This window comes from Saccostrea cucullata, unplaced genomic scaffold, assembly GCF_032062105.1.
Source record: "Saccostrea cucullata isolate Sc308-1 unplaced genomic scaffold, CSIRO_AGI_Scuc_v1 ctg6465, whole genome shotgun sequence".
NCBI lineage: Eukaryota > Metazoa > Mollusca > Bivalvia > Ostreida > Ostreidae > Saccostrea > Saccostrea cuccullata.
This window is the reverse complement of record NW_026935932.1, coordinates 109-21,633: the sequence shown is the minus strand read 5'-3', so window position 1 is coordinate 21,633 and position 21,525 is coordinate 109. Positions and strand designations below refer to the sequence as shown.

Sequence of the window (21,525 nt, the reverse complement as noted above, 5' to 3'; positions counted from 1 at the left end):
ATAGAGCTTTAAATATTTTGTATTGAAACTGTACATTGTTCTTTGTTTCTATAAATAGAACTGGAAGTCCTCATTGATTTCGCATATTTCAAATATAAGTAGAACTGAATATCACCATTGTTTTTATGCTTGTTAGTTAACGGTAACTACCGATATTTATAATTACATATAGTTTACACTTATCAGTCACATGATTATTTTACTAGGAAAACTTTATTATACTCATGACATATTGAACATTTTGAATACAGCAGTATATTTCGTAAGTATGTTATCAATGAAGCTCCTTTAATCCTTTGTCATTTTTCTTCTTCTGCTGAGAAGTTGCTACATATAAATGGATGTGCTATAAATAGAAAAGAGAGCCCCATGTTTAGATAGTGTGCAATTTCACTAAATAGATTCGAATTATTTGTCGGTCACACAACGTCTACTGTAAATCTGGAAATTTTTACGTCGATTTTATTTTGCGAATTCAGGTCAAAATGGTGCTTATTCATTTTTACGTATAAAAATTTTGCGAATAACCACTGCTTTGTTAACATTTTCTTATTTGTAATTGTAACACAATTGGACCATACCGTACATATAGTTGTTTTATATAATTTATTTTTAAGAAAAATATTTTCGCGAATGCAATGAACTCGCAAATTTGCTAAAATTTTATCTACAGCAAAAATTTCCAGACTAACGGTATAACATTGATTTTTCTTTCCAACATTGCCTGAAAAGGTACAATAACCCATATTTTCTCGATTATTCCAGGAATCTTTTTAGACCATTGTTGGTATGAAAAAAGGGTCAGTCCTAAATATTGTAGCAATTCCTGTACAAACAAGTGTTCATTTCGAAGGCATATTGTAGAAAGCTTTATATTTAAGACAATTTCTAGTGTTACGAAATTCGTTTCGTCACTTTTGTGTATTTAGTCAATCACTCGCAGCGTATGCAGTTGTTGTCAGCATATTGATATGTACATGATTGTTTGTTATTAAATAATTGATAAAAAGTTGTAAAAGAAATAAGTTATATGCTGTCAATCATATAATATTGTTTTAGAATCGGGTTCACTGTATTTCGACCCGGTCTCGATCTCGATAGCATGTTTGAAGTCAATTATCACGTTTCGTCTTTGAACATTGTATTGTCATTGTTTAAATCAACTTAATAACGTAATAGCTACTTGTACTTATCGTATTTTGGTAGATAAAATCCCATTTTGTATGGTTAGTAATGATTTTCTATTAGAAAACTTCTCTGCGTGCACTTTCCCTGATTTGTTTATACCGGAAGTGGCGTAGGGTCATTCCGGGTCAGCGATTGGCTAATTGAGGTTACCAGTGGGTACAGTAAAGGTATATAAAGAAGTGAAAATTTCGTCTGCTAGAGAGGAGAAGGGGGGAGAAGTTGGGAGGATACGGAAGCCTCCAGATTATTATCTTACAAATGCTCCCATCATTGGCAGTCATTTAAAGGGATGGCAGACCCTATGCAGACCAGATGGGTAATTATATTAGTCAAATTATATTAAATAGAGACGCTGAGATATCCCTTTGGGAGACCCATAAGTAGAGTGGGAGACCCATCGACGGGAAAACTTATGGGAGAATTTATGGGAGTTACAATTTATTATTAAAACTATATAGGTCTTACAGAATAGGCATAAATAAATTATATTAAACCAAGGAAAGTATATTTTAGTACAAGTAGCTAATTTTTATAATTATTTTGGGAAATTTAGATTTTATCTACGGGTTGTGGGAGTGACTTCACTTTATAAGAGACTGATATATATATTGTATTGTGATTTTTATTATAACAATACTTACATTTAATTGTACATAGTGTAAATAAATTTTATTTGTTGAACTTTTATCCTGACTTAATTATTAATTTATTAGTTAACATACGAGAGTGGAAAGCCCACACAGTTGCCCCACTCTCTCCCGAGGTGGGAGGCGCAACACTGGTGTCAGAAGTGGGATCAAGTCCCTTTATTTGGGAAGAAATTTTCCACATTCTCGGTTAGCTTTATTAAATTCAAAATTTTACAATCATTGAAATTTCATAGTGTACAATAAAATACTTAAAAAAAAAAGTCACAGAAATGTCAGATTTAGAAGAGTCCGGGGAAGTCACTTTCAGACCCATAGGTCAGCAAATTTTCAGTCCCGCTGGATCCATTGCGGATAACGGGAAAGTCCCTGCTCCCACAGAAGGTATCTCAGCAGCCATGTCTCCCATATCTGAAAATGCAAATGTGTCATTAGTTAAGGTTTTACAAGAGCAATTTTCTAGTGAATTTGCAAAAATGAATCAAAAGATAGGAGAGCAATTTGTAAGCATTAGGGAAGAAATTGATGGGAGGTTAGAGAATATGCAGGAAGAGATTTTTAAGTTTAAACACGAATCCCAGAATTTATGGGAACGGGATCAAACAAGGGTAAAAGATGCCCACATAAATAATAGACCCCCGTATCAAATCCCATCACATTTAAGTAATGACCATGTTAGGGAAAATAGACACCCAAGTTCATATGACCAATATAGAGTGGGAGAAGAGAATGGGATAAATAGAGGGATGATAGGATCTCAATTCAATTTTACAGGTGACCTCCCAGAATTTAGTAGGAAAGATTCAAGGTCAGGGATGGGAGATTACCATCAGTTACCCAGTGTACCCAATATAAACAAGTTTAGCACTCCCGATCACAATGGGAACAGGAATGTGTTAACACCCACTAGGGATCCCCCGAGGGAAAGGGCTAAACCTAGGATATTTGATGGGAATGAAGATTTTGATGATTATCTCTCTCAGTTTGAGATAGTCGCAGACCTTAATAATTGGGATTACAAAACTAAATCTTTACAGTTAGCAGGTCATTTAGCTAAAGATGCATGTAGTTTGTTGGGAGAGTTGAGCCCAGGTCAGAGAAGGGATTATAATACCCTGTTAACAGCCTTGAAAAGACGCTTTGGGGCCACAGAAAGATCTGAAATGTTTAGGGCAAGATTGAAAACCCGGGTGAGGGGTCAAAATGAGAGCATCTCTGAACTGGCCCAGGCAATAAAGAAATTAACCAGACAAGCCTATCCCAGCGCTGAGCCCAGTCTCACTAATGTATTAGCATTAGACCAATTTATAGACGCGTTACCAGATCCCGACATTAGGCTGCGCCTGAGGGAGGCCCGACCTAGGGATATAAATGAAGCCGAAACTCTAGCAATTAGGTTAGAAACTTATAGGTTGGCGGATACACAGAAGTGTGCAAAGTTGAACAATGTAAACGCCATAGATGCTAGTGGGAGTGGTAACACCCAAGATTCATTTAAATTGACCAAATTATTGGGGAGATTAAATGAAAACATAGAAAGGTTAGAAAAAACAACCAGAATACAGAATCCCAGTCCACCTTTTAAAAAAGGAAATTGGAAAAATTGGAATCAGAAAAATAACCAGGGTTGGAAAGCTCAAAAATCCGGTTATAATGGCCCAAATAATAAAAAAGAAAATGGGAATGGTTATTCTTGGGGAAATCAAAATGGTAGCACCCAAAATCAAGGTCCCAAAAAGGGAAATAGCTCAAGTTCGGGGAAACAACAGAAAAACCTTCCCGTGTCGGCTTCGGGGGTCGGAAATCGACAAAATTTGGGGGAAGACCCACTCCATTAGAAGAGGTTGAAATAAAACCCCAGGAAAATGAAATAAAGTTTCAGGAAATTGTCGGTGAAAATAAAAATGAATCAAATGTTAATGATACTCTTTTGACCTCAAATGAGGGAGATGGGAATGAAAAAGTTGAGAGGGATATGGGAGAGAAATCTGGCCCAAAAGAAACCCTTTCTCAAGCTACCAAAGTAATTGTTCATAACGCAAGCAAAATTGAATCAGGTATATTTGTTCCCACACAAATCAATGGGAAAGAATGTAGATTTTTAGTAGATTCTGGGGCAGATGTTACCATTGTTAGTACCCAATTTTTAGAGAAATGTTTTGAGGGGAAATCACCTTCCTTAGAACCCTATGATGTGAAACTAGTCTCTGCTACAGGGGACCCAATACCAAATAGTGGGAAATGTGAAGTCCATTTTAAAATGGGGAAAAATGAAATCACCCACAAAGTGATAGTAGCTGATATTAGATACAACGGTATCTTAGGTTTAGACTTTATGACTGAACATTCATGTGATATCTTAGTACAAAAGATGTGTTTACGGGTCAAGGGTCAAGAGATCCCTTGTTTTAGATTTAGTAGTGATGAGGTAGATTGTACCTTTAGAGTTGCATTAATGGAGGACGTGAAAGTACCTCCCAACTCAGAGTTTATTGCCCATGGTAGAATTTTGGATTCTATTCCTAAATGGGATGAGGCTTTGGTAGAGCCAAATATAGAATTTATGGGTAAACATGAAGTGTTAGTGGCTAGGACACTTGTAAACCCCACATCTGGGATAATCCCATTAAAAGTCATGAATGTGTCAGATAGGGAAATTGAACTCCATAAAAATAGCCTTATGGGAGGAATGGAGAAAGTCTCCATGTTAAAAGATGATAGTTTAGCTATATCAGAAATCAGCTTAGAAGATACCCCCACTAAATTACCAGAACATTTGAAAAATCTGTATGAAGAGTCATGTATTGGGATAACAGAAATTGAAAAAGAGCAATTAAAAGATTTACTTGTAGAGTATCAGGGTTGTTTCTCTAAAAATTCTGAGGATATGGGTCTTACAAATATGGCAGAGCATAGAATAGATACTGGGAATAGTAGACCCATTAAACAAGCCCCAAGAAGAATTCCTCTTGCCAAAATGCAAGATGTTAATAGGGAAATTAAAGAAATGTTAGCTAAGGGAGTGATTGAAGAATCAGATAGTCCCTGGAGCTCCCCTATAGTTCTAGTTAAAAAGAAAGATAACTCGATAAGGTTTTGTATAGACTTTAGAAAACTCAATGAGGTAACTATCAAGGATAGTCACCCTATTCCTAGGATAGAGTCAATATTAGATGCCCTTTCGGGATCAAAATACTATTCCACTATAGATTTGAAAAGTGGGTATTGGCAGGTTAAGGTAGCAGAGGAAGATAAACCTAAAACAGCATTCTCAATCCCGGGGGGTGGTCATTGGAATTTTACTGTCATGCCATTCGGTTTGTGCAACGCGGGGGCCACTTTCCAAAGATTGATGGAAAAAGTACTCTCTCATTTGTCGTGGGAAATTTGCATGGTATATCTTGATGACATTATTGTCTTAGCCCCTAATTTTTCCCAACACCTTAGGAACTTAGAAAAAGTGTTCAGTAGATTAAAGAAAGCAAACCTTAAAATAAACCCTAAAAAGTGCAAACTTTTATAGAGGGAAGTAGCATACTTAGGACATATTATCAGCGAACAGGGAATAAAGACCGACCCTGACAAAATCGATGCGGTCCAAGATTGGCCCACACCTAAAAATGTTAGGGATGTCCGTAGTTTTCTAGGTATTTGTTCCTATTATCGGAAATTTGTTCAAGGGTTTTCTGTAATAGCTAAGCCCTTGCACAAATTAACAGAAAAATCCCAAAAGTTTGTATGGGACTCAGACTGTCAAGAAGCCTTTGACAAGTTGAAAAGAGCTTTAACCAGCAGCCCAATACTTTCTTATCCCAAGAAAGAGGGACAATATGTGATAGATACAGATGCCTCAAACACTGGCATGGGATCTGTACTTTCCCAAATCCAGGATGGGGAAGAAAAAGTCATAAGTTACTATAGTAAGCTATTCAATACGGCTGAACGCCGATACTGTGTGACTAGACGGGAATTATTAGCTATTATTCAGTCCATCAAACACTTTCACCATTATCTTTATGGGCAAGTATTTAAAATAAGAACAGACCATGGTTCATTACGATGGCTTCTGAAATTTAAGAATCCCGAAGGTCAAATAGCCCGTTGGCTAGAAACATTAGCTTCTTACCAATTTGAAATAGAACACAGGCCAGGTCGCTTGCATGGGAATGCAGATGCTTTATCCCGCAGACCTTGTGCTGATGTGGAGTGTACATACTGTGCTAAAGCAGAGGTAAAATACCTACCTGAAGAATCTACACAAAAGTGTTCAGTTGTTGAAACTAGGTCGAAACAAAAGGCACCTGAAAATAAAGAAAGTTTAATTAGCACAGAAAATTTTGATGTGGGAAAATATCAAAATGAAGACCCAGATTTAAAGCATGTTATTAAGTGGGTACAAGATGGAACTCAACCCAGTTGGGAAGATATATCCCATTTAAGTGAGACTTGTAAATTTTATTGGGTTCGATTCGAGTCTTTAGAATACAGACACAATACCTTGTACTATGTCCATGATGGGTTAGAAAGAAATTATTGTATAGTGATCCCAAAAGCTTTAGTGGGAGAAGTTTTGACCCTATTACACAATAGTACTACAGGAGGTCACTTAGGTATTAAGAAAACCCTATCTAAAGTAAGGGAAAGATATTTTTGGTACAAAATGAGTACTGATACAAAACATTGGTGTGTGACATGTGACACCTGTGAGTCTAGAAAATCCCCTAATAGGAGAATAAGAGCCCCACTTCAAAAATATGTGGTTGGTGCTCCTTTAGAGAGGGTAGCAATTGACGTTATGGGACCATTGCCCAAATCCAATAAGGGAAATCTCTACATCTTAGTTATGGGCGATTATTTTACAAAATGGGTGGATGCGGTACCCATACGTAATCAGAAAGCTGTCACAGTCGCTCAAAAGTTAATTGATAGAATAGTTAGTATTTTTGGAACACCCATGCAAATCCATAGTGATCAGGGAAGATCATTCGAGTCAGATGTATTTAGGGAAATGTGTAGGATTTTAGGCATCGAGAAAACCCGAACCTCACCATATAGACCTCAGTCAGATGAGTTGGTAGAGCGGGCAAACAGAACAATAGAAAATATGTTAGCATCATTTGTTTCTCAAAATCAGAAAGATTGGGACGAACATTTACCCTTGCTCATGTTAGCTTATAGGTCAGCCCAGCACGAGTCAACTGGCGCAAGTCCATGTGAGATGATGTTTGGTAGGCATGTTTCTCTCCCAGCCGATTTAGTATTGGGAAGGCTACAACCTGAAAGTACATTAGAAATGTCAGAATATGCTTACAAATTGTCTCAATCTATGGATAAAATACATGAGTTTGCCAGGGATAAAATGAGTTTAGCTACAGAAAAAATGTTAAGAGAATACAACTCAAAGATAAATTTTCAAGGTTATGAAGAGGGAGATCTTGTATGGTACTACGCCCATAATATTAATAAAATGGGATCACCAAAGCTCCAATGTCATTGGTTGGGACCTTACTTAATTCTGAAAAGAATCAATGATGTTATATACAAAATTAGAAAAACAACAAAAAGTAAATCCAAGGTTGTTCACTATAATTTGTTGAAGCCTTACAAAGGAAGTAATAGACCCAACTAGAAATATGGGATCTGCCTCGAAATATATGTAGCTTAGTGAATATTAAATATACTCATCATTTTGTCGGAAATTTTAGTAAATCATATTAATATGCAGTTTTATTATGCCCATTATTAATGTTTGGGAAGTTGTCAGAAATGAGGGACTAAGTATCCCTTTATTACTTTACAGATCCAAAGATTCAAATGTGGACTATGCACAGAAGACAGAGAGTTCACGCAACAGAGTCACTGTGAGAGGCACATGACTGCAGTGCACTCGGGGTTCGTGTTCCGATGTGCCACTTGCGGGATCGTACTTGGACGAAAAGATCAAAAACACGGGTGTGAAGGCAGGACCCTGCAGAGAGTGAAGAAATCAACACTCACGCTCACCATAGAGGAAGAGAAGGAGTTTGAGGCCTTCCAACGTGGGAGAGGGAGACACGTCGTGCCCTTCATGAAGGAGCTCCCCTTAGTGTTCAGCGATCAGCCGTACCACCAGGGCTAAGCAAAAAAGAGAGCAATATACACGGAGCCTCACCAAGGACGGAATGCCAAGAAGCGACCAAAGAGATCCGCACAAGCGCCAGCACTCCTGTCATCACATAGGTCCGCCCCAGCGCCTGCACTCCTGTCCATGTCGACCGAGAAGTCCGACACAGCGCCTGCGCCCTTGTCAACCAAGATGCCCACTCCAGGGCCTGTGCTCCTGTCGACCGAGAAGTCCGACCCAGCGCCTACACTCCTATCGATGCCGACCGTGAAGTCCACCCCAGAGCCTGCACTCCTATCGACTGAGAAGTCCATCCCAGCGTCTCCACTCCTGCAGTCGGAAAAGTCAACATCATCACGTCAGAGTAAGAACGATACACCGCAGAGGAGGTCTTTCAAACGATTATTCGGGGACAGCTTAAGTGACTCGTCAGATGAAGAAGATCTTCTTACTCCTGATATTTCAATAACGGAGCCTCCTGTTACCTCTACACCGAGTAGAACCCTAACAACTATGACGGAGAGGGAGTTTGACAAACAAGACGTTTCGATACAGACTTCCCCCAGTGGTAGCGCACATCCCTTAGTGTCACAACAATGTATTGGTCTGGATGTTGGCGGGAAACTATTTGTGACGACAGTTGCCACTCTTACAAACCAACCTGATTCCCTTTTCGCAAGGATGATGAAGGACCCCACCTTATTACCTGCTTATAATATACTGGATAGAGGGAACCTACCAGTCTACTTTATTGACCGTGATGCCACCTACTTCGATGTCATACTCCATTACATGAGAGATGGACCGAAGAACATTAATTGCCATTTACCTAATGACGTAAGGACCTTAAGGAAAATCCACATCGAAGCGGTATATTATAGATTAGAGACGCTAGTCGAAATAATTGGTAGCCAGCTGTTTGTAATGATCTTTGGACACAAAGAGTTCTCAGAGGAATAACTGTAATTTGTGAAGATAAAATATGATTTGTGTGTTTTGGAATATATGTCCAATTTTTATAAATACTCATTCATGTCAAATGTTTTGATGATAGGAGAAGTATTGTAAATCCAACTGAGTCCATTTCTTTTGTTTTTGTTGTTGTTGTTATAAATATCAAGTAGTTAAGGGATGGATGTAGCCGAAATGTTTTTATATAATAATTACATGTAGCATTAGTCATTGCGATGAGTATATGGATTCGAGTTAAATGTGATATGATTGATTATCATATTTTATTAATGCTACTTCTTGTCATATTATGCATGTCATTGTACATTTTAATTGCATTATTGTTTATTTTGATTCATACTTACTTCTATAACTGCAAGTGATGTTTTCAGTTGACCCAAGTCCAGTTGCATTCGGGACGAATGTTTTCTTCAGGAGGGGGCTATGTTACGAAATTCGTTTCGTCACTTTTGTGTATTTAGTCTATCACTCGCAGCGGATGCAGTCGTTATCAGCATATTGATATGTACATGATTGTTTGTTATTAAATAATTGATAAAAAGTTGTAAAAGAAATAAGTTATATGCTGTCAATCATATAATATTGTTTTAGAATCGGGTTCACTGTATTTCGACCCGGTCTCGATCTCGATAGCATGTTTGAAGTCAATTATCACATTTCGTCTTTGAACATTGTATTGTCATTGTTTAAATCAACTTAATAACGTAATAGCTACTTGTACTTATCGTATTTTGGTAGATAAAATCCCATTTTGTATGGTTAGTAATGATTTTCTATTAGAAAACTTCTCTGCGTGCACTTTCCCTGATTTGTTTATACCGGAAGTGGCGTAGGGTCATTCCGGGTCAGCGATTGGCTAATTGAGGTTACCAGTGGGTACAGTAAAGGTATATAAAGAAGTGAAAATTTCGTCTGCTAGAGAGGAGAAGGGGGGAGAAGTTGGGAGGATACGGAAGCCTCCAGATTATTATCTTACAAATGCTCCCATCATTGGCAGTCATTTAAAGGGATGGCAGACCCTATGCAGACCAGATGGGTAATTATATTAGTCAAATTATATTAAATAGAGACGCTGAGATATCCCTTTGGGAGACCCATAAGTAGAGTGGGAGACCCATCGACGGGAAAACTTATGGGAGAATTTATGGGAGTTACAATTTATTATTAAAACTATATAGGTCTTACAGAATAGGCATAAATAAATTATATTAAACCAAGGAAAGTATATTTTAGTACAAGTAGCTAATTTTTATAATTATTTTGGGAAATTTAGATTTTATCTACGGGTTGTGGGAGTGACTTCACTTTATAAGAGACTGATATATATATTGTATTGTGATTTTTATTATAACAATACTTACATTTAATTGTACATAGTGTAAATAAATTTTATTTGTTGAACTTTTATCCTGACTTAATTATTAATTTATTAGTTAACATACGAGAGTGGAAAGCCCACACAGTTGCCCCACTCTCTCCCGAGGTGGGAGGCGCAACACTAGGAAGATTCAAATTAGCAGAAAACTGCCATCTTTCCTAATATTTAGAGACAACTCTATATTTGCACTAAAAATTTGATACTAAAAATAGAATAAATATTTGATACTAAAAATAGAATTGGGAAACCCCCTCAACCATTCTCCACACCGACTAATGTGGTCCAGCTTTTGTCATTAACATCTCAAATTTTACAATATACTTCCTAATTAAGCAGCAATGGCATCTATAAAGTGCCTAAAAAAGGCGCAATAATCTACATTTTCTCAATTATTCGATCTATGTTTAGACCATTGTTGCTATAAAATGAAGCAAGAATCCATCCTCAATATAGTAGCATTATTGTACAAACATGTGCTTTCTGAAATCATATTAGTGAAAGCTTTATATTTGTTAGGACTTTTTATATGAAGCTTCCAATTAGAACAAAAATGCCATTTTCCTAATATTCATAGACATATCTATATTTAGCCACCTGATACTAAAAATAGAAATGGGAAATCCCCTCAACCATTATTCATACCTGGCCAGCTATTGCTGTCCAGATCTTGTCATTAACATCTCAAATTTTACAAAACATTTCCTAATTATGCAGCAATTACATCTAAAATGTGCTTGAAAAGGTGCAATAATCTACCTTTTCTCAATTATTCGAATAATCTATTTTTAGGGCCATTGTTGATATGAAATGAAAGAAAAGTTCATCCTCAATATTGTGGCAATTATTGCATAAACAGATGAACATTCTGAAAGCATATTGTAGTAGGCTTAATATATGTTAGGACATTTTATATGAATCTTACAATAGGAAGAAAAACGCCATTTTTCCTAATATTCAGAGACATCTCTATATTTAGCCACCTGATACTAAAAATAGAAATGGGAATTCCCTTCAACTATTATCCATACCACCTAGTGGTATCCAAATCTTGTCATTAACATCTAAAATTTTGCAAAATATTTCCCAATTATGCAGCAACTACATCTAAAAAGTGTATGATAGGGTGCAATAATCTATATTTTCTCAAATTATTCGAGTAATCTATTTTGAGTTGCCATAAAATGAAACAAGAGTCCATCCTCAATATTGTGGCAATTATTGTACAAACACATGTACATTCTGTAAACATATTATAGAAAGCTTTATATTTGTTTGGACTTTTTATATGAATCTTCCAATTAGATCAAAAATGCCATTTTCCCTAATATTCAGAGACATCTCTATATTTAGCCACCTGTTACTAAAAATAGAAATGGGAATTCCCCTCATCAATTATCAATACCTGCTAGTGGTATCCAGATCCTGTCATTTACATCTAAAATTTTACAAAATATTTCCTGATTATGCAGCAACTACATCTAAAAACTGCCTGAAAAGGTGCAATAATCTACATTTTCTTAACTATTCGAGTAATCTATTTTGAGACCATTGTTGCCATCAAATGAAAGAAGAGTTCATCCTCAATATTGTGGCAATTATTGAACAAACACATGTACATTCTGAAAGCATATTGTAGAAAGCTTTATATTTGTTAGGACTTTTTATATGAAGCTTCCAATTAGAACAAAAATGCCATTTTTCCTAATATTCAGAGACATCTCTATATTTAGACACCTGTTACTAAAAATAGAAATGGGAATTCCCCTCATCAATTATCAAATACCTGCTAGTGGTATCCAGATCCTGTCATTTATATCTAAAATTTTACAAAATATATCCTAATTATTCAGCAACTACAGTACAGTCAACGCGGTTTATGCATTTACCGCGCACCCCCGCGGTGTGAATTTCATCGCGGTTAGTACAGGTGCCTCATGTAAAAACCGCGTGCCCCCGCGGTTCACTAATCCAGGTAAATAACACCGTCGCGGTGCATCTTACCGATTACAGGTGAAAAAACAGTCTTGGTCTAAAACGCGAGTTACCTCCCTTTGAAAATATCAACCAAAACAAAACGAAATTAATGATATTTTAAAATTTATAGTCGTTGAAATATTTGAAGTACAAAATGAAAATTAATTTTTCTAAAAAAAAATATATACTCTAATGTATCTAAATAATTATAAAAACCGTCAAAGCAATTTTCAAATAGCGTTTACTAATTCTTGAATTACTTTTTTTTGTGTTCATTCTATTTAGATCCAGGATTTTCTATATAAATTACTGTATGTGATATATTTATACGACAATGCAAGATAAAACATCCAGTGTGCTATTCATGATATTCAATATTAATTTATATTTTCGTTGCGTGTGTGTTTTTTTTCTTTAATTTTAATGGTGGATTGATTAAAGAAACGATATATCGCAGTGTCACTTTCAGTGGGGCTATGAATGAAAGTGTTTTAAAATTATTAATCTTCAAATATAGGATTATAATACGCAGAAAATTTTTATGTAATCAACATTCTCCGAGTCGTCTGTAAAGTGTCATTCCTTTATTCTGGGGCAATGTTCTTGAAATCAGTAGGGTGTGTATGAGTGTGTAATTTGATGGCCTACCCATCCGTAGAAGATAAAATAAAATTACATAATGTCTAGAGCTAGACCTGGTACGCATACTTGGTCCTCACAGCTGTACACTGGACAAGGTACGATCCCCTGCACCAGCCCTATCCCTGGTGTACACGTGCCTGAAAGCGGGTCAGTAAATTTCAACTGTCGTACATGTTTAACATACTTCACAATTACATTTACATAATTTAATACATATTTAAATGAATTATTTAAATTTACGATATGCAGATTACCATGATTACTTTCGTGTAAAAAGTCAATTTTGATGTAACAATCATCCCCCTTCCCCCTTATTTACTTGGACTCTATTAATGTGTCTTACACAAAACTCTGCACAATCACAACTTTGGATGGGGGGTTATTTTCCCAATATCAGTAGATAGAAGCTAAGTTGATTTAGAAAATATTGTATTCATGCATGAAAATTCAACCAAAACATTGAAAAAAAAAAAAACACTACCAAGCTAACAAAAATTTACTGAAAAAGAAATTCATAAACACCACAAACAATATCGGAACAACATTTTATGTGCATTTTGCATTGGTAAGTAATTTTTTTGTCCTTGTTAGATTTAGTACATGTATACACAGTGTACATGTAGCTGCACGGACTAATCGTGGTCTCCTTAGTAACTGGTGGATTCCTGTGTATTGTGCGCGATCAAGTGGAGAGGGATTTCCTGTCTCACAGTGACACTGTACTGGGTATAATTTCACACCTTTGTGAAAGACAAAGGATTTGGATTTTCACAACATTTTGATTTATAAAATATAAAATCATAAACCGGGTGGATTTTAATTTTTGACACCACCCCCCCCCCTCCCCTCCGCCCCAAAGATTCCCCTACTGCCGTCTGCATGAACTTCATTTTTTTTTAAACATAAGGTTGTATGTTTCAAAAACATTAATTTTACATTTGGATTCACAAAAAAGACTGATCTTAATAAATTTAAATGACGTTCCCTGTATATGCATGGTCTTTTACAAATACAAAAAATTGGAATGTTAACACCGAGGGCTGTTCTATATGTACGGTGTACATGTTCCTACAAAATTACGACAAGCTAATGTATTTCATTGCGTAGTTAATCCCAGGGTAGGCTATAGAGGTGTACATGTAAATGGTAGAAATAATATTAATTCTTTTACATATACATGTATAGCAAAAGGACGATATATCAATTTATTATGCACGACCGTATGCACAACAAAGCACCCCGTTTCATTTTTATACTATTGTGCGAAAGAAAATTTTAAGCTTTCTCTTATTTTATTTGCACACTGAGAGGTAATTAATCAAGTAACACTCCAAACTGCATACAAATATTTCTACTACTCAGTGTTTTCAGTTAATACGCTTTTCCCATGAACATTGTTCGTACTTACAAGAAATTACTTGTATGCTTTCAAGCCGAAATGCGTTGCCGTTTAAAATGAATTTTGCCGATTTAAAAAAAAACAAATAATTATACGAGAGAGAGAGAGAGGGGGAGAGGGAGAGAGAGAGAGAGAGAGATTTACTGCACATTGCCTATAAACATGTTTCAGAATATCTAGCTCTTCCATGAATCGAATATTTATCGAAACATGTATGCGTTTCATTGTAAAAGTGATACACGGTATATAGTCATTAATTGATTAATTTAGAGAAATAAAGTTTATGCTTATGCCGAGGATATAATTAAAAAAAAAAAACATGCTTTAAAAACTAACATTTATCAAACATCAGAATAACTTGAAAAAACAATCATACGCTATTTGTTTTTGTTTTTTGTTGTTGTTTTTTGTTTGTTTGTTGTTTTTTTATTTTAATTCTTCGGGTAGTTGTTACATTGTATAATATTTCTAATAGCACCATTTTTTTTTAAAACTCAAAACCTGCAATTTTACAGATCGACCGAACAATATTCAGTTATAGATATTATACGGCCGTGCAGGTAAAATAAATCTGATAAGCCAGTCAACGGTAAGTCACACCGCCGCGGTCCATACCTGGCTACAGGTAGGACCGCGATGAAATAACCGCGGGGGTGTATCGCGGAAAGGATCAAAACACCGCGGGGGGAGCGCGGTTTCATGCCTAATCCGCGTTGACCGTACTGTACATCTAAATATTGCCTGAAAAGGTGCAATAATCTACATTTTCTTAACTATTCGAGTAATCTATATTGACACCATTGTTGCCATTAAATGAAAGAAGAGTTCATCCTTAATATTGTGGCAATTATTGAACAAACACATGTACATTCTGAAAGCATATTGTAGAAAGCTTTATATTTGTTAGGACTTTTTATATGAAGCTTCCAATTAGAACAAAAATGCCATTTTTCCTAATATTCAGAGACATCTCTATATTTAGCCACATGTTACTAAAAATAGAAATGGGAATCCCCCTCATCAATTATCAATACCTGCTAGTGGTATCTAGATCCTGTCATTTACATCTAAAATTTTACAAAATATTTCCTAATTATGCAGCAACTACATCTAAAAATTGCCTGAAAAGGTGCAATAATCTACATTTTCTTAACTATTCGAGTAATCTATTTTGAGACCATTGTTGCCATTAAATGAAAGAAGAGTTCATCCTCAATATTGTGGCAATTATTGAACAAACACATGTACATTCTGAAAGCATATTGTAGAAAGCTTTATATTTGTTAGGACTTTTTATATGAAGCTTCCAATTAGAACAAAAATGCCATTTTTCCTAATATTCAGAGACATCTCTATATTTACCCACCTGATACTAAAAATAGAAATGGGAATTCCCCTAAACCGTTATCCATACCAGCAAGTGGTGCCCAGCTCTTGTCATTAGAATCTCAATTTTTACAACATACGTTCTAATTATGCAGTAATGACAATTAAAACTGTGCCACAATTTGATTTTTCACATTTTTCTAAAATATATCTATTTATAGATATATGTTACTAAAAATAGGAGCAAAAGCCCACTTATGTTTTTTTATGAAATGACACTACTTATTCCCAGGTATAATAACTCATATAAGATTTGGGAAATTTCCGCGGACAATTTTTCTTATTTAGCCTCAAAGATCTCAAAAAATTCCAATTTCCCCATTTTTCAAATTTTTAGAAACCATGTCAGTTTGCATGACCTTTTCCTTACAGGAAGAATATTTCTAGAATAAACGATTATATGCCCTGTGTACCTTAAAAGGTCATGTTATCATATGATCCAATGATTTTTGTTAGTGTGAATTAGATATCGATAAATATTCTTTTACATTTCCTCAATTTTCATGTTTTCATTTAGTCAAAATGGGCCAAAAAATGGCCGAATTCAATGGATCCGTCTCCATGGCAACCAAGTGCACGTGTGGAACTTCCGACACCATATTTACTTGTTTTGTACCAAGACACACCTATGGTAAAAATTTCATCAAAATCCGGGACATGTCGTTTCCAAGATTTTTTGGTGCTTACAGAGAATACATAGTCAGCGCATGTTTGTCTATTGTTCTCCTTTTAACAGTTGTTGTATATTTGCATAAGTAATGTTGTGTTTAAAGGATATTAATAGACAAACATGCGATCATGGTTAATAAGAGAAAAAGACTGCTTCTTCTCACACTAGCTCTCTCTGTTGTAACCAAGGGCTGTGACACGTTGAATATTATAATTCACCATGTGGTATCTTTCCTCAGGTAATTTTGTGAATACTAAATTCCGTCACGTGACTTATTGATAGCATGTTTTGTGATAACTTGGATGCTGTGTTCGAACACGTTGAATAGTCAGCCATCGATTTAAAATATTCTTTACAACATGGATGGGCTCATACATTTTAAACCTTTGTAAATAATGTACTTGTGCCATACAGAATAAATAGTAAGATGGAAAATAGAGATCTCATATTTTTTAATACATGTCATTGTTATTCATCCAGTCTAATTTTAGATCCATTCTTACGATGTTAGCTCCTCCTCTTATACATACATAATGTTTAATCAAGGGCAGATAAGTGTAAATTCTCTATATTCGGAAAACTGTAAGGACAAAAAACATGAAATAATAATTGTATTACAGTCTAATATTATTTTTTTGTCCCCCGCTTGAAAAGTGGGGGATATTAATTTGTGTTTACGAGAGTGCATTTATTGGGTATTTTTCATGCCAAGATTGTACTTATTGGGTACTTTTTGCTTATTGGGTATACCCAATAAGAAGTGTCGCTGAATATGCTTAAAACACCCTAATTGGGTATTTGCAGGTTAGTACCCAACAAAACTTGGACACGACCATTTGTCCAAAAAAGTGTCCAAAAAAGTTGCTTTCACGGACGCACCGTGTTTTGTGTTTCAGTTTTACATTCGGAACTCTAAATTCTCGAGAGTTCCGAAAATCAACTTCCGTTGATCCTGATCATAACAACGTTTGTTTTCATAGAAAAAAATATGGCGACTAAGAAACACTTATTGTCAACAAGATTGTCTGATTGACAAGAGAAAAGGTAAGTTTATTCGATTAATATTTATCTATTGCTGTGTTCTTGTTTAAGGAAAATTGATTTTAATGTAATTTTGAAAACAATTGTACACAAAATTAAAATAGATATATCGGAACAATTAATCCTAAGTTGCACTTGTATGTATTTTGAATTTTCTCTGTCTTTTTAGCTCTCTTGAGGGCGTGAAGTATTTAGTAAATGATCGTATATTGTTAGATAATCTTTAATAAATCGAAAGTGTTAATTATTTAATTTTATATCATAACCAACTAAGTATGTTCTGACAATGTATATTGGAAAGGGAAATGAAAATTTTAACAATCGTGTGTTCATAAATCAGCTGTAAATTATCGGTTCATGTAGACAGTATTACAATCGCAAAGTGAGCTGAGATGATGATAAATGGGATAACTGACAACAACTAAATAATTGTATGTAAGTTTATCTCATCTGATATATAAGAGATTCATTGTATTACTGAAAAACGTTCAGTCAAAACAGTGCTTCTTTCTGTCTTTGATTTTGAGTGTCTGCTTTATTTTGATTTTTTTAAATTATTGTTTTTGGCATTTGTTTTAATTAATTTAAAACAATACTGAAATTGATATAGGGCTACTATAACTATTTCACATGATGGGTGTGTAATTAGCATCGCGCTACACCTGGGGCTTCCAATTTTGAGGATGGGGCTAATGGTTTTCTGCACTGAGGAATCCCCTTGGGCTATTAGGAATTTTAAAATACACATGTAATACATGAAAAGCACCACCGGTATTTTCACTCCTTTTTGCTATTAAATTCCCTATATGGAAATATTCCAGACAGCATGCTCCTATTATCCATAAATCTCCACAAGTGCATCCATTTTACAGTACTAATTTGAATTCCCCCCTTTACTTTGTTTAATATAGCAATATTTGCATTTACATATATGCCTCACAGATATCTCATTATTAAATTATATACATTTACTCAATCAGCTCAATGATAAGTGTCATGCAATTATGTTGCGCTTTTTTTATTTAAAGCCATATATGGCGTAACTGATCAAAAATATATTTTTGAAAAATACCAAATTAAGTAAAGAAATATAGTTAATACATTTAATACGATTTTATCTTCTCTGTAATGTGTTATTTAAATCTTTTGTATTTTCTTCCAAGTCGGAGAAAATTTTGAGAATCCAAATTAAATTTTGATATCTTTATAATGCAATTGACTTAGATTTTGTAATTTACGTAAAATTTCTTTATCATGTTTATATAAATTGATGATACAAATAATAAGTTTTTGTAATTTCAGTCTAATAATTTTCATTGTACATACGCCATATATGTCTTTAAATGATTCAAGATGAAAACAAAATGATTTTTGCTTCGTTTTAATTAGACGAACTAGTGAATGACCAGAAAAGGAATATTTAAAATCTTTTTTTCATTTTTTTAAAATCATTAATTTATATATGATTAAATTTTACTAGCGAAAATTGAATTAAACTTTAATTTAAAAAAAAATCATCTGTAGTTATTACCCTGACTTTTTTCACGATGAACTTTTTTTCAATGTTACTTTTTAATTTTTGCCTCTATATTTGGGCTTGTCACTTTTTACTCGGGGATAGTAACTTTATTGCCACCAAGCTGTGGATTAGTACTTGATTTCCTTTATTGCACAGCGATGACTATGATTTAATAGCACAACAATTAATGCTTACTTGTGATTTTAGGATAACTGGAGATAATGATTCCTTTTTTCCATTGATATTTCATAAATATTTTCCTAAGTATTATGTTACAATAAATTGGTTTAGATTTTTTTTTATAAATGTAATCAATAATTGCAATGGAAATTAAAACCATAATCATGTTCATTGAGGATTTTCAATATGTAACAGGTCAAACAGGAACTTCAATTGTGAACATTGCAGAGAACACACTCATCAGAAGATGACCCTCAGAAATAGGACAATTGTAAGTAATCAGTAAAATGATCAGGAATACTTCATGCCAACCATAAGATTTTTAGAGACATATTCGCTTCTTAAATTAGAAGAAATAGAGGGAAAAACTTGTATATACTACATGTACATAACTACTAGGCAACCAACTTTTAACGACAGGAAAGCTTTTGGTATGTGCAATACAGCTACATAAAACCTCTTTAGTATTCATGTTGAGTTTGAGAAAGTACCTTAGTATTTTTTCTAGTGTTTGCCAACATTTTCATGGACACTGTTTGCTTATTTGTACTATCATTTTATTTTATATTCTTCAGATGCCCTTTACCTTTGCCAGTTTTGAATCATTTGTTTAAAGGGCATCTGAGGGTTGGTTCCAGAACTTAATTAATTGTAAAGCAAATACCGTGGTACTATTCGGTCATAGGTTATGTTAATACGTGTATAACATTTTGTTCTGATAGAGGTGGCATACAGGAAAAGAAACAATACTAGATATCACTTCAAAGGAATAAAATAGCTTCATCTTGTAGGTGTATTTTATTTAAGGATCACTACTTCATGTCTGATGTGGTGAAAGTTATTCATATTCTGTTTGACTGTAATTTTTCATATTTTCAACTTCTATCCAGCTTAGTAAATTTTAATTAAATTTTGTGCAAAGCATACCCCAGGAAGGGGGGATGAAGTGTCAAGTGTGTCTTTGTCCCTGTCAATATAATTTCAAAGCAGTTAGTAAGGTTTGGGTCAATTTTAAATCCTCTTTAGCAGAACCATTTGGCTAAAAACTATACTAATGTGAAAGATTTATCATTAAGTGTAGAGATGTTTTTGAAGATTATGTACCCCTAATGGACTGATAGTGTTACATTAGAAGTCTAAAATTTGCAAGGAATAAGTGTAAAATCTTTTTAAAATCTCCTTCTTAACAATCAGAAACTAACAAACTGTCTAATTAATATGCAACATCGTTTTGTGTGTTGAATGATGATTCCATTTTGATAAAATTATGGCAGATGGGGGGTAGGATGAAGATGCAGTTAGACATAGAAGAAACAAAAAAGAGTTGATAGAATTTAGTTTTTCTTCCATTTTATTTATCAATACATATTTCTGAATAAGAAATATACTTCTACTTCTTTGTTGGGTTTGATCAACATAAAGGGTGATCTTACTGTAGTCAAGAAAAACATGTTTTATACAGCAAAGAAATGCCTTTATCTAATTGCAGAATGAATAAAAAGGACAGAGGCAGATTTGAAGGAGATGCATGTGTTGCGCCTCCCACCTCGGGAGAGAGTGGGGCAACTGTGTGGGCTTTCCACTCTCGTATGTTAACTAATAAATTAATAATTAAGTCAGGATAAAAGTTCAACAAATAAAATTTATTTACACTATGTACAATTAAATGTAAGTATTGTTATAATAAAAATCACAATACAATATATATATCAGTCTCTTATAAAGTGAAGTCACTCCCACAACCCGTAGGTAAAATCTAAATTTCCCAAAATAATTATAAAAATTAGCTACTTGTACTAAAATATACTTTCCTTGGTTTAATATAATTTATTTATACCTATTCTGTAAGACCTATATAGTTTTAATAATAAATTGTAACTCCCATAAATTCTCCCATAAGTTTTCCCGTCGATGGGTCTCCCACTCTACTTATGGGTCTCCCAAAGGGATATCTCAGCGTCTCTATTTAATATAATTTGACTAATATAATTACCCATCTGGTCTGCATAGGGTCTGCCATCCCTTTAAATGACTGCCAATGATGGGAGCACTTGTAAGATAATAATCTGGAGGCTTCCGTATCCTCCCAACTTCTCCCCCCTTCTCTTCTCTAGCAGACGAAATTTTCACTTCTTTATATACCTTTACTGTACCCACTGGTAACCTCAATTAGCCAATCGCTGACCCGGAATGACCCTACGCCACTTCCGGTATAAACAAATCAGGGAAAGTGCACGCAGAGAAGTTTTCTAATAGAAAATCATTACTAACCATACAAAATTGGGATTTTATCTACCAAAATACGATAAGTACAAGTAGCTATTACGTTATTAAGTTGATTTAAACAATGACAATACAATGTTCAAAGACGAAACGTGATAATTGACTTCAAACATGCTATCGAGATCGAGACCGGGTCGAAATAC

The 21,525-nt window shown here is 34.7% G+C and overlaps 1 long non-coding RNA gene across 1 annotated transcript; it reads right to left on the bottom strand.

The window, feature by feature from the left end:
- Positions 1 to 1,979: 1,979 nt before the first annotated feature.
- LOC134244244 (uncharacterized) lies at positions 1,980 to 9,326 on the bottom strand. The gene is made up of 4 exons (XR_009987184.1): positions 9,255 to 9,326; positions 6,992 to 7,111; positions 6,080 to 6,136; positions 1,980 to 2,246 (listed from the first exon to the last, which is right to left on the bottom strand). It is a non-coding gene; the product is annotated as an uncharacterized LOC134244244 (long non-coding RNA).
- Between the last annotated feature and the right edge of the window lie 12,199 nt (positions 9,327 to 21,525).